The sequence below is a fragment of the Vicia villosa genome, linkage group LG1 (assembly GCF_029867415.1).
Source record: "Vicia villosa cultivar HV-30 ecotype Madison, WI linkage group LG1, Vvil1.0, whole genome shotgun sequence".
Classification (NCBI taxonomy): domain Eukaryota; kingdom Viridiplantae; phylum Streptophyta; class Magnoliopsida; order Fabales; family Fabaceae; genus Vicia; species Vicia villosa.
The window spans coordinates 75,507,127-75,521,779 of NC_081180.1; the positions used below are offsets into that span (position 1 = coordinate 75,507,127).

The window sequence follows — 14,653 nt, forward strand, 5'->3', positions numbered from 1 at the left end:
ATAAAAATCTTAAACATATCAATTTCACAAAAAAATTATTCTTAGTGATGGTGTACAAATCTTTCCCAATAAATTGACTAGACATTGCCTTATTCAAAAGAAACTCAGAAATAAGTCTTTTTCTAAACATCCTTCAAAATCAAAGTCTTGTTAGTGGCAAGAGTATCTTCCAACAATATTTTCTTATTATCTTCAATATCCGTGTAGGTTTTAAACATTACACGCACGATCATAAAAGACATGATGAAAGGCATTATGTCTATTCACCAACCATTTGATTTCAGTGATCATATCAATAAGTTGCTCATTAGTCAGATTAACCTATACATTAGGAGAAACATTAGGTTTTAGAATCGTGGTTGTTTCCTAGCTATTGGAGCAATTGGGACCCTTGAAGGATTCTCATTCTTAATTTAGTTCATAATATTGCGGTTCTTATTTTTTAGTGGTTTGTCAAATGGCTTTAGAACCGCACCGAATTTCTTTTTGTTGTTTCAAATAACCAAAAAATATTCTTTTTTTATCTTATCTATGAGATTCTTCTTCAATTCGAAAGTGAATAATGAGAATCTCAATTGAAAATTCTTTTTTTTTGCGGCGAAGATTTTTTTTAGAATCTTTCAAATTTGGAGGTAATTTGTCAATAAAAAAAATACAATTTGGAATTGTTCATCTAAAGACATACCTTCAATGATGATCTCATAAACAATCTTTTGAAGTTTATGAAATTAACCCTCCACGGACCTTTTATCTACCATCCAATATTATGAGTAGTGACTAACAACATACTTCTCTGGTCCAGCCTATTTGGTATTATACTTATTTTTTAGAGATTCACAAACCTGTTTTGCAGTATCACAATTGGCGATTGGCATTACCGTTCGGTGAAGATCGTGATCATCCATGGTGTAATCCATTGATGAAATTGGAGGAATTGAAGATGAATGTGTTGGTGTGCGTATCTGAGTTGGATATATTGAAGGATAGAAACTTGGAGTTTTGTGATGGTTTGGGAAGAATAGGTGAAAGAGTTGAATATGAAGTGTTTGAAGGTGTTGGACATGCTTTTTAGATTATGAGTAAATCTCAGGTTTCTAAATAAGAGTTGTTCAAATGATGGATCCTGTCAAGTCCTTCATGTTGAGTCTTTAATTCTGTTTTGTTTTTGTTTGTCCTTTATTGATGTTTAAATATCTATATGTGTACATACTATATACTCGTACACAGGGCCGGCTCTGTGGGTGTACAAGGAGTGCCACCGCACAGGGCCTCTAAATCTTTAGGGCCTCAAATTGAATAAATGGGCCTAATGTTAAATAACATATACAACTAATTCCAATCATAGTCATAGTAACTTGTGTAGACGAGTGGTGGTTGGATTGTTTTGGAAGTAACATTCCCCGCGTTCGATTCTCGGCATTTGATATTTAATGTACATCTTCTTTTTAAAACTAGTGGAATACCCGTGCTTCCGCACGGGTACTGGTGTGGGCTGGACCGGTTGCACCATATAAGGTTTATTGCTCGCCACAATGAAAAGGCTTAAAATATCTGAAGAAATTATCAAAAAGATAATATTGAAGTAGCTTAAACTATATTTGAAAACTATATTTGAATATTATTAGTAGGTTGATTAAAATAATAACTTAATCGATATGCCAAAATCAGTTGTTTGAAAAATAAATTAGTAGTTTCACAAAATATGAGATGAAAAAATAAGTAATGTACATTAAGATAATATCATATTTAACTAATATATTATTATAAAACAATGTAGAAATTTGGAATGTTAATTGAATTAAAAGCAATATTTTGGTAACCCAAAAAGGTGGTAAGTAAAGAACGCGAGAATTGGAACGGCAAAAAGTATTCAGATAGATTTGGGCTGGACCGAATATACCAGATAGATTTCATATTTAATTTTAAATCGAGAAGTATTACATGTAAAATTAAAAGTATATATATTTTAATGTTGAAAAGTAAAACTAAATCGTTGTTGAAAGACAATGATTTAAAATATCAATAAAATATGTTTCAACTAATCATATATAACCTGTGCGTTCACACAGATTTTGACCTGATTACCCGTGCATTCACACGGGTACTGGTCTCTTACCCGTGCGCTCACACTGATTTTGGTCTTGTTACCCGTCCGTTCACACGGTGTGTTACCTGTGCGTTCACATGAATTTTGGCCTGATTATTTGTGCGCTCACACCGTACTGGTGTATTACCCACGCGTTTGCACGAAATTAGTATGTCACCTGTGTGCTCACACGGTACTGGTGTGTTACCCGTGCGTTAGCCCAGGTACAGGTATGGTACGTACATTTTTGTTTTCAAAATGCATTAAAAATGTAAATAAGAAAAAAAATTGTTTTACTAAAATAAATTATTATATTTATAAGATATATTTAAAAAAAAAACAAAATTATTTTAATAATGAGTGGAATAATAAAGATATACAAAATTATTTTAATAATGAGTGAAATAATAAAGATATGCAAAAATATTTTAATCAATAATATATATATATATATATATATATATATATATATATATATATATATATATATATATATATATATATATATATATAATTATATATTTATTTAATATTGATTAGCGATATATATATATATATATATATATATATATATATATATATATATATATATATATATATATATATATATATATATATATATATTCAACTTTTTATTTTAAAGCCTAATTCATTATTCTTACCACTAAATGTTGAAATATTTAAATTGATAATCTATGAAAACTATATGATTTTATATAACCATTCTATCTAATCAATGTAATATATCGGTAAAAATTCAAGAGGTCCTTTAAAATGTATAAGCACCTAAATTATTTTATCAAACATATATTTTGAATTTTTGGGTTATATTTTTATGTAAAGTTTCAGAATATATTTTAACAAATAAGATATGTAAAACAACCTTCTTGTGAGTAGTGTTTTACTTTTAAATTAAAAGACACATAAAAGATATGATTCAAATGCATAGTAGAATTATAGTATGTTATCAACAAACTCATTGACTTGACACCCTAAATTCCAAACAAATAAAAAAAACGCAACTATCCTTAATAAAGCAAAAGAAACAATTCAAGCAACTACCTTCATCTTTTGATGATTGATGAATCAATAATTACTATGTATATATTTGAAAATGAAAACAGAAATTAAGTTACATTCTTCTCTATGCATTCAGCAGACTTTATTATTGTAAACTTTGTCCTCAACTCTATCAGAAACTATAGTTTGTTTTGAGGATATTCTTGAGCTGATGTCTTTGATGAATCTTTCAACCCTTTGAATGCTCCATTCCCCCAAATGAAACTTCAACCTCGTCTTGAACTGCATCAAAAGCTGGATGGCTAAAAATATTACTCAGCAACAGTGTTCCTCTGAGTGCATTTGTCAAAGGTAAATGACCCTCTGGTGTATCATCATTGAGCTCCCATATAAACTGTGTAGGAAAAGAGCTATAGTTATATTGCTCCATCTCAGTGAAGTTTCTTCATCCAACCAACCTTAATGAAGAAGTTGGCTAAATCCATGCTTTCTACATAGTGCAGTTGTGCTAACTTTTAAATACGTTCTTAAAAATAGCTTATAATCCTGAATTTTACAAAGAACTAAAAAACATTATCATAGTTTCTATAAATATCAGATGATGCCACCTCTGATTAGATTCAGATCCACGGCCATTCTAATGTTCACACTGTAGCAACATGTGGGCACTTACTAAGAGTATTCCATAAAATATAGTCCCAGAAGTAACCTGGAAAATAAATAGTACATGATAATGAATATATATCATTGACACAGGAAGAATCGGAAAATTTTGGGTTTCCTTAAAATATGAATCACCGATATTACAGACACAAAACAAACAAATACCTGCCGTGAAAACTCGACCGGTGCTTCTACAGCTGGATAGATGCTTAACTGCAATATACACATATAATCAGACATACATTAAAAGGATGATGACTCCTATAGTGGTGAATTTGTGATTACTTCAATAAAATTATATAGATCTTAATTCTGTCTAAAATAAGGGTTTCAGCCAAAAGTGAAAGAGACTCACAAATTTCGAATCAATGGAAATTACAGATACTGATGCCCCGACAACCTTGAATGATACCTGTATGATAAGTATATATCTATATAAGAAAACCAATTTGTCACGGAATCAGGACTTTAACGTGCATTCAACAAATGTAATTTCTACGCGCAAAAAGATAACAACTAATACTCTAAGCATCAAGCAGCTAACACAGGAAAGTAACATATTATAATGACATAATAAACTAATGAAAAATGAAAAAGTAAATAATCAAACAGATTTTGGCTAATAAAGAAATGTAAAAGTTCATAAAATACTAATGGGGAGGCATGTACTTTAGCATAATTGTATGTTAGCAAGCAAAATGGATCCTCTAGATCAACGGAAGGAAGATCCTTGTTCATTTTCTCCATCAAATATTCTCCATTAACCATATTGCTAGCATTTTCTGCCTTGTTATCACTATCCTCGTCAACAATCATTCCAAAGGGTGGCCTAGAGGAAGGAACCACTTGTTTTTTCCATGGTGCAAACTTGACTGTTCATGGGAATGTCATTTCAATACTTTTTCCACTCATTCCCCGTCCACTTGTCACGATTTTCCATTCAACGGAGTGGTCTGAAATTGATATGGTTCCCATGAAAAGAGTGTCATCCAAGGTAATTATCTTCCTCCTATGAAAAGGCATAGTCACAGTACAGAACTCAATTGTTAAAGGAGACTTGTAACCTTCCATTAGACATAACTTGAATAGAAATACACCTTTGTCGACAAAAACCATTGACAACTGATAGAATCCCTTTACAGGAGGTCCAAGAGCATAAGTTGCCTAATAACACATCAACACAAAATTACTTAACGGCAGAGAAAACACCACCCCTTGCTTATCTGGACCTTGGTCTGAAACTTGGGCACAAAGATGGTATAAAGAAACCTCAATATTGGCGGTGTTTAATCCTGTTAAGGGAAATGATACATCTGGCAACCCTTCCAGATCAGCTCTACAGTTAATTTGACCAGAAACTCAATATTCTCTTCTTTCCTTTGAATATATACGACTTCCATGCTAGTTGTTTCTGGTTTGTAGGGGCCAAATCTGAAGCAGAAAAACCATTAGCCTTGATGGTAAAAATATTGGAATAATTAAGGACCAAGGGTGTGCCTGTATATAAAATATACACTGATGGAATAAATTTGCAAGCAACAGGTAATTTCAAGCTTAACTTGTAAAACAACAACAAAAATATGAGATGAGGAATACCATAATAAAAGGTACCAACCAAAGGGCATTGAACTACTGATAAATGTTCTGAGTGCATCTTTGTATAAAGGCCTAGACCCCATTTTTGGAGTATCGACTGTGATAGATCCTTGTCTAGTTGTTCCCATAGGAGAGGAAGAACAAACTTGCGGGGTTAGAGGTTTGGCCCGAGAAGATATGCCCATACTACCAGTTAATGAATCAAACAGTCCACCAACAGAGGGAGCTGCAGCTATGATTACTTCAGGTTCTACTATATCACCGACAATTATGTCACCAATGTTATGGTTCCACTACTTTCAGAATCAACCATCCTGAATAACTTTTTCAAACCACCAATTTCTTCCTCGAACAACCTCTCCGTAATAACCTCGGAATAAGAATGCAAAACATGACACACCATACAAGGAGTTCACATATATACACATAACTATTAAATGAAGAATATATATTCCAACCCAAAAGAAAAAAACATAAGCTTAAAACAAAAACTGAAGAGTTACCATAGAAATTAAGCAAAAGAGAAGGGCACAATAACCAAATCAAAACCTACATGTTCATAAAATCAATCAATTCAAATATTAGTCCGAAATCATCACTATATAACATGATATTATTTCTAATTGGATCATAACTCATACCTCACCAACAACTATTTGAAATCTACTTCATACCGAACACAAAGTGCTACAACTGCTACAATTGCGACAGAGGGAGGAGACCAGAGGACAAAGATGGAGGCACGACAGAAGGAGGATACCAGAGACATCTGTTACTGTATCCTTGTTTTATCAAGGAAAAACCTTAAGATGATTAACATGTAATAAAAGACCATAACTAAGCAAGGTCAGCTTAAATAACCATATGAACCTTAAGCAGAACAACACCCCCGTAAGCTTGGCCAATATTTCTGTAATTTCTCTTCTGAAGTCCAATTTTCAACTGCAGACCTAGTCCATAAATCAAAATTCATAACATGAAAAAAATCATAAGAAACATCATTGAAAAACCAGACCTAGATCTATATGAAAATGGTAAAATCAAATTAAATAGGAGATTTAAACAAACCTGCTCACATCTTTCCTCGATAGCTTTCTTATCTCCAGCACCGTAAGAATGACCGTCTACATTCTTTACCAAAACCAAGAGTTCGCGGACATCAACCAAAGAAGTTAATCAAAACTCGATTGGGAAATAAAATCATACAATAATAAAGCTAAACATCTAACTTTTTGCAAGAACCAGCCATTTACAGATCCAGTTTCCAGTGAACAACTAACTCTCTAAAGAGTGAAAACTCAAAATTCTCCAATCTCCACCATCTTCAAAACTCAAAGCTTCTTAGAAAACTTGAATTCAAAAACCAGACAGATATTTAAGAAGCTCAACACCAGTTAAGCTACCAATGTCCAATTCCTGTGAAAAACAACATTAATTAGTCAAATCAAATACCAATGAGAAGATACAAAATCGCATCTGTATGATTGAGTTCAATAATTTTATTGGCTTCAGTTAGGGCTTCGTTAGCGACGTGTTATAGAATCTTGATTTGTTATGGGAAGAACTTGGACGGTATTATTACGGCTTAGAAAGAAGAGGAAAAAGGAAGCAGGATATGAAGAAGGAAGAAGAAGGAAGAAGGAAACAAATCATCGAGTGAGAGAGAAAGAAAGAGAGAAAGGACGAGAGGGAAAGAAAGAGAAAGAACATGGGAGGGATCTGAGATATGGAAAAATGAGAGAATCGTGGGTGAGTGAGGGACAATTTGTGCATAGATGAAACCGCTTGGGAGGTTGAAGATAGAAGATGGAGAGGTTGAAGATGGATGAAGATGGAAGCTGGCTTTGATTTCAAATCGCCCGTGAGTTGGAGAAAGAGGAAAAAGATTGAGGTAGATAGAAAGAGAATAACAAAACCTAATGAAAAGACTTTTGAGAAAGAGTTTGAGTATGGCAGAGTGTAAAATTGTGTTTTTCAAGAAACATAGCAATATAAAAGTATTTTTATTATATTCAAAAATCTGAAAAGGTTTTCTTTGGCTTGTTTTGAAATCAGACTCGGTGGTATAGAAAAGGAGAGCAAGTAAGGTGTCCATGTGGCAGTTTAGAGAAGCAAAGGGGCATAAATGTACTTTCCAGATCAGTTAACTTTCTTATATTGTAGATACGTTATCAATCTCTGGTTTTGGTATTTTATGTACATTTATAACATTGAATCGTTGTTGGCCCACAATTAACTTAATCAGTTTTTTTTTTCTTTTATTAATATATAATATATAATATCATATAAATTATTGAAATAAATTTCTTATATCCTATTCATCAGCCTACGCTTGAGATCTTTTAAATTTTATTTTACTTCAATTTCTTCAAATTTTATTTTAAATAATAACATTATATTTAAATAATGACATTATAATTTAATAATTAAAATTTTAGCCTAAACTAATTCATTTCCGTTTTTATTTTTTATGATGAAATATTGTCAAATATATATAAAAGTTGGGTTGCTTAATTTTATTTTTAATTTTTTATGATGAAATATTGTCAAATATATATAAAAGTTGGGTTGCTTAATTTTATTTTTAATTTTTATGATGAAATATTGTCAAATATATATAAAAGTTGGGTTGCTTAATTTTATTTTTAAATAATATTTTTAAATTTTATCAAATATATTATTATTAAAAGATATTATAAATTTATTTTAGCCTAATTTTATATAGGATTTTTCACTAATTTAAATATTTATTTTACTATTATATATATACATATGAGTAAGTATCATGTTATGTCTCGTAGTACAATAAACTTATGATATTTATTTATTAAGAGTTTAATTTTAAAATAGAACATGACCTCTAAATTGTTTGGGGCAGTCATGCTTGTACACAATTTGTAAATTATGAAGATAATCTTGTTCATAAAGCTGGTAAATGAAAAGTTTCAATAGAAATTTATGGTACAATTGTATAACAATAATTTTCTCGAAAATTGAATTTCTAGCAAGTTACCGAGTGGGGCTTAACAATTTGTCATTAAAATTGCATGGTTTAAGAGAGTCCACTATCGTTGCTTTGCGTTATACTCTTGGTTTTAATGAGTTTGTATAAGCTTTTTCTTTAGAGGTTTTAATGAGTTTGTATAAGCTTTTTCTTTAGAGGATTGCTATGTTTACACTGGAATTTGTACACCGTACTTACACCATCACTATTTCAAATATTTTCTAGTGTTATACAAAATCCAATACACAAAAAAAATTATTAAAAAAAGCAAAGGTAAGTAGAACCGTATATTATTTTGATGTATACTTAGCATTTCACTTTTCTTTATTCTATCTAATGAATAACATTCATAAATTGTTAGAAAAATTAATTGTAAATTAAATGGATAGATGTTAGAATAGTTAATAAATCACTTTTTTTTATAAGTATTTAAACACTCTCAAATATGTCTTAGAGTTGAAACGCATGAATTCTCAGGATAATTTAACATTTTATCAAATTTGCGCAAGACTGACAAAAACTCGAATGTAACAAAGAGTGTATGAAATTTTTGGTGAAGAGGCTGTCAATTTTATTTAATGAAATTTTCTGAATCTAAAATGCTCAATTTATAGGCCAAATTGATGTTGTTTCATAAGGTTGCGACCCTTGATGAAACTCACAATTTTAGCAACACTTTTGCTAAATGTTGCACTATTTCGCCTACAGTAGCACTTTTTAAACGTTGCACTGTTTCGCCGACTACAACAGTTTTCAAAGGTTTTACTGTTTCGCATTTTTAAAATTTCACGAAGTGTTGCCTATTTTTGAGTTCATAAAAGAAACTGCCTACTGCAACACTTCACGAAGTGTTGCATGATTTCAAATTCAAAACGCAAACTTCAAATGCGTATTTTCTTGTCATTTTGGAACACACCTATGGTAATTAATTGTTAATAATTTACAACAGCCCCCACTTGTTCTAATGATGATAAGATCAATTCTAAAAAAAGTGAATAAAAATGTTAATACAGTTAAGTATCTTTCAATTTTAAACTTAACCTTAGTAAGAACAACACAAAGTCTAATCGGAATGCTAGATAGCAATGCTTTTAAACCGTTAATCCATGTGATTAGACCGACGTTACCTTACACACACTTTTTAAGAGTTCTTCGCCTACATTTCTCACCTAGCGCTTATTTATGATCATGTGCCTTCCTGTTTCATGAATTTTTCGTGAGAGAAACTCCAATTCTCACTGTGAGACAACACCATCTCAAAATTCACATAGGTGAAATTCATATTGTATCCTTTACCATGAGACACATACCCTTGGTATTGAAATTCATTAAGAGTTTGAAAAAACTCAACCCTCAATTTAAAATAGTCAACATTATTACAAAATGTCTGACAAACATCCAAATCAACGTCTTATTATTACCCATTGAATCTTGAGGTTAATGTTTTGTTAACGTAAAATTGGGTTGTCGTCGTTGTTAGAACTCTTACTCAAGGAGTTTCAATTCCATGCCTCTCGAGGTAGTCTTTACTAAATCTATGGTCAGTGGTTTAGTAAATGGATTAGGAAAATTATAACTCGATCGTGTATATATATATATATCTGTGTGTGTGTGTGTGTGAGAGAGAGAGAGAGAGAGAGAGAGAGAGAATGAAATGATTACATCCTTAATCAATTTTTTTTAACAAAAGAATGCTTAAGTTCTATGTTCTGAAAATTTCCATTATACACTTTGTTGTATGTTCTAGTTAAAGTGGATTGACTATCGGAATATATCAACACCTTTGAAATATTGTATTTAGCTAATGGAAATTCCAACAGAAGGTTCCTCAATCATTTAGCTTCTTAACCATTGGAAGTAAGAGCCACGAACTCGAATTCTATGGTTGGGAGAGTGATATATTTTTGTTTCTTGCTCTTCCAAGAAACCACACCCCCATCTAGTGTAAATATTGTTGGTGCAACAATCGGGGGAGGGTCGAGCGAGGAGCGTTGTTATTTTTTGGGAAATTCCTTTGAGCAACACACCTTTGTGAGAGACACGCCACTTGCCAACCTAAAACCTTAAGATGATAGGTGAGTGAGTTCTCTCACTTATAAATGCTCAAGTTACCACATTCCTATCCAATGTGAGACTATTTCTCCACACTCATACTTGCATTATTCTCAACACTCCCCTCAAGTGTGAGTCCACAATGCTCCCCCCTCAAGTAGAAACTCATCTTCCACACACGCTTGTATCAGTTGACTCTCTTCAAAAACATGTATTTGTTGACTCTCTTCAACTACATGTATCCGTTGACTCTCTTCAACTACAAACAAGTAAGTCGGTCCCTTTCTCGAACCAAAGGTTCGTGATACCATTTGTTGGCGCAATAATCAGGGGATGGTCGAGCGAGGAGTATTGTTATTTTTCGGGACATTTCTTTATGCAACACACCTTTGTGAGAGACACACCACTTGCCCACCTAAAATCTTAAGGTGATAGATGGGTGGGTTCTTCCACTTATAAATGCTCAAGTAACCACATTCTTATCTAATGTGAGATTATTTCCCCACACTCACACTTTCATTATTCTCAACAAATATTCACCCAATTATAAATTTATGATCTCCGACACTCGATATCCAACTCCTATTGGTATAACCTTCTAATATGGCGGGAAATCGACCATATTGGAGGTCAATATTTTGGTTTTTAAAAAATAATAAAAAATCCTCGCGATGGCCTTTCAATGCTTACAGTTTGGATTACTAGTAAATCTACACATTTACTAATTGCAAATTCTATGTCGGGTCTCGTACATTGAATCAAATACTTTAGACAACCAATTGTGTAACAGCCCGATTTTATTAGATATTTTATTTATTAGCTTATTTGTGTGTTTTATTAATTAATTGTTTATTTAATTATTATGTGGAATTACTAATTAATTGAAATATCTAATTATATGCATATTTGTGTTTTATGATATAATTAGGATATAATTAGGATATTAGTAGTATAATATGTATTAGGCCTAATTAATAATTGGATGGGTGGATAATAACATAACTAAGCCCATTAAGAGAAATATAGTAAGAAGAGGAAAACTAGGGTTTTAGAGATAACACAATTTGGGGAAAAGAAGAGAAGAGAAGAGAGGAGAAAGAACAAGAGAATAGGAATTGTAGATTTCTTGAAGAGGGTAGATTTAAGAGTAGAGGTAAGGGTTCGAATACAAGTTCTTGTAGAATCTATGATTGGGTAATGTTTGTGTTGTGTGAATCTCTTCATTCTTTGCTATTTCATGAGAAATGTATGAACCCTAATTTCTATGCTATTTCTATGGATTTACATGATTAAACATGATTTTGATGATATATGTTGTTCAATAATGATGAATACTGGTTGTATTTGATGTTTATTGATGTTTGGGAGTGATTTGGAGTGGTGGGTGTGTGATTTCGCAGTTCTGTATGTTGCTGAGTTTTTCTGCATAATCGCACGGCCGCTAAGCGGGGACTCTGGCCGCTAAGCGGAGCTGCGAAGACTGAAGTTACTGTAAAGCCCGCTTAATGGCCGCTGAGCGGACCCTGCTGTAGGCAGAATTTTCCAAACTTTAAAATGTCATAACTTTTGATCCGTAACTCCTTTTTAGGTGTCGTTTGAAGCATATTGAAGCTTAAATAATTGTCTATATGATTGAATAGAATGGATTGAAGCTTGTTTGATTAATTATGATGATAATTGGGAATAAAATGTAATTATATGTGTGTGTTATGGATGGATTGTGTATGATCAATGTTCATGGATGTATTATGTGATATGATAACCGTGAATTATGTGAGTAGTTGCTAAAGGCTAGTTGATGTGGAATGGTTTAAATTTGATGTTAATATATGGATAACATGTGATTACTTATGTGTGCATTATGAATTAATGACTTGTGGTTAATATTCATAGATGTGTTAAGTGATGTGATATCCATGATATGTTGGAATGAATATATATATATATACTATTTGAAAGTATCTTGTTGATAATGATCAATTGAATGTGTATGTATCAAGATGTGGATTGAACAAATGATAATACTAGACTTGAATACATGTGATTGATTGATGCGTGTTAGTTGATGCATTGTTTGGAAGAGAAGTCATGTTGTGTAATGGTGTGCAAAGTTGTAAAGATGTGATTGTGTAGTTTAAGAGATAGAGAGATCGTCTTAAATGCATGAGTCTTGTTTTGTTGCACACGTACACAAGCATGAGTCATTGAAAGTGGCAATGTCGGGTAATCTCGCGAAGATTATTTGCTTGTCCCAAATCTAACGCCGAATGGGATTTGAAAGCTTAACGCCGTATGGAGCTTTGAGGTGGTTATCTAGTCTATAGAGGAAAGACAATCGGCATGACCGGAAATGATAACGGATGGGATCCACATGCATATCGCATTGAGTCACACTTGAGTCGCACGTGTCGGTGTGAAATGTTATTGTTGGTGTGATTTATGTGATATGAATTATGTGGAATGATGTTGATATATATATATATATATATGTGGATTTGGTGATTCATTTGATATGAATTGTTGTTGTGTTATGAATGTGACATATGTGATTTGGAATATATGTGATATAGATTTGAATTTATATGTATTAACGATATATGTATATATATATATATATGTGGATATGTGAATCATGTTTTATCACTTAGAATTAAATGAGCTATGTTGTATGACATGAACATGTGAATCTTGATTAATTGCATATGATGCATGTTTATGGGAAGAGTGATGAATTCTTGAATTGTATTCTTATTGTATTTTACATTTCCCAATATTATGTTTTCTATAAGAAGTTGAATTCTCACCCTTCTATTTGAATGTTATCCTTTGTTGGTAACGTGCAGGTTTCGTGGATAGTGATGCTTCGAAGGAGTCTTAGCGTCGAGATTTAGATCTCTAGTAGGGTGTCGTGACTAAGTAGTCACTTGTGCTCTGGTCATATGTAACACATGGGAGTTGGGTTTTATGTTTTTATGACTCGATATTATGAGATATTTGTTTACTCATATTGTATTCGTATTTGATTATGTTATTTTGGTTAATGTGAGGCCTTGAGCCAAGATGTTGAGACATGGTGGATGGTGTATGGGAATCATCCTATTTTTACCATTTATTTGATGAGATAATTATTCCGTTGTGGTTTTGCATGTTGTTTTAAATCCCGTGTTATTTGGAAATGACCATTGCATGTTTAAAGATAAAATATTTGTTCTATTTTGAAATGTGTGTAACGCCCTTGTGAGATGCATGCTTCTTTACTCTGATTTATGCAAATATATGCCTTATTTGTTTAGTATTGAATTGTGGGTGTTACAAATTGCACTTGCATATATCAATTAAGTTACGACTCTTCCATCATTCTTCGAATTTTGACACTAGGATCAAATGGATTGGTCACTTCTTTAAAGCTTTTTTTATAGGCAATGAAATAACGAATAAAAGGAGTACAAGGGGTACTCACCCAAAAATACAACACTTAACTGACAAGAAAGTAAATCGGCCAATGGCTCCACAAAGTAAATTAAGTGTTTTAATTTATGAAACATTTTCTCAATATAGTGTGTTTGACTAATTCATAACCCCCACTATTTCTCTTTACTTTTTTATCTCTAAAGTTGTGTCAATTAGTCCAAAATATTTCGTCTTGAATGTGAAAGCTAGAAGCCTCTTTGTTACTAAAATTCCATTCATCTCGTTGATAATGATTAATTATATAATCAACATGGAGACAAGGGATATCACAATGTTTTCAAACACTTGTCATAAGAATTAGATGAAGAAATATTTTAGATGATCATGTATGATGATGCAAGAAGGTTTTTAGAAGAAGTGAGAGATGAAATTCTAAGCAGTTTAAAGTAGTATAGTATGAATTACAATGAATACCTTAGTTATGTTCACTTCTCTCAAATCTTCACTTGAATTTCTATGTTAAACCTTCTTGATCAACTTCATCATTGATGTGCATGACACTTTTGATTCTTTTCTTCTTTAATAATCTTTATCTTCATCAAAACTGAACTAGATATAAGATGCATTCTTCACAATCTCTCCCTTTTGATGATGACAAAATCCTTGAATTCATGTTTTGATAATGATTAAGGGACTATTATGTAACATTTTTTAGTTAAGGGATCAAAGCGAAACAATAAAATAAGTTAAGAGACCAAAAGATACATTAAACATAAAATAAATGAGAAAAAAAGAGTTACAAATATACAAAAGCAACATAA

At 32.0% G+C, this 14,653-nt stretch overlaps 1 pseudogene; it reads right to left on the bottom strand.

Annotated features, from left to right (window-relative positions):
- Positions 1–3,223: 3,223 nt before the first annotated feature.
- On the bottom strand, positions 3,224–9,145 carry LOC131646191 (AP-5 complex subunit mu-like; annotated as a pseudogene).
- Between the last annotated feature and the right edge of the window lie 5,508 nt (positions 9,146–14,653).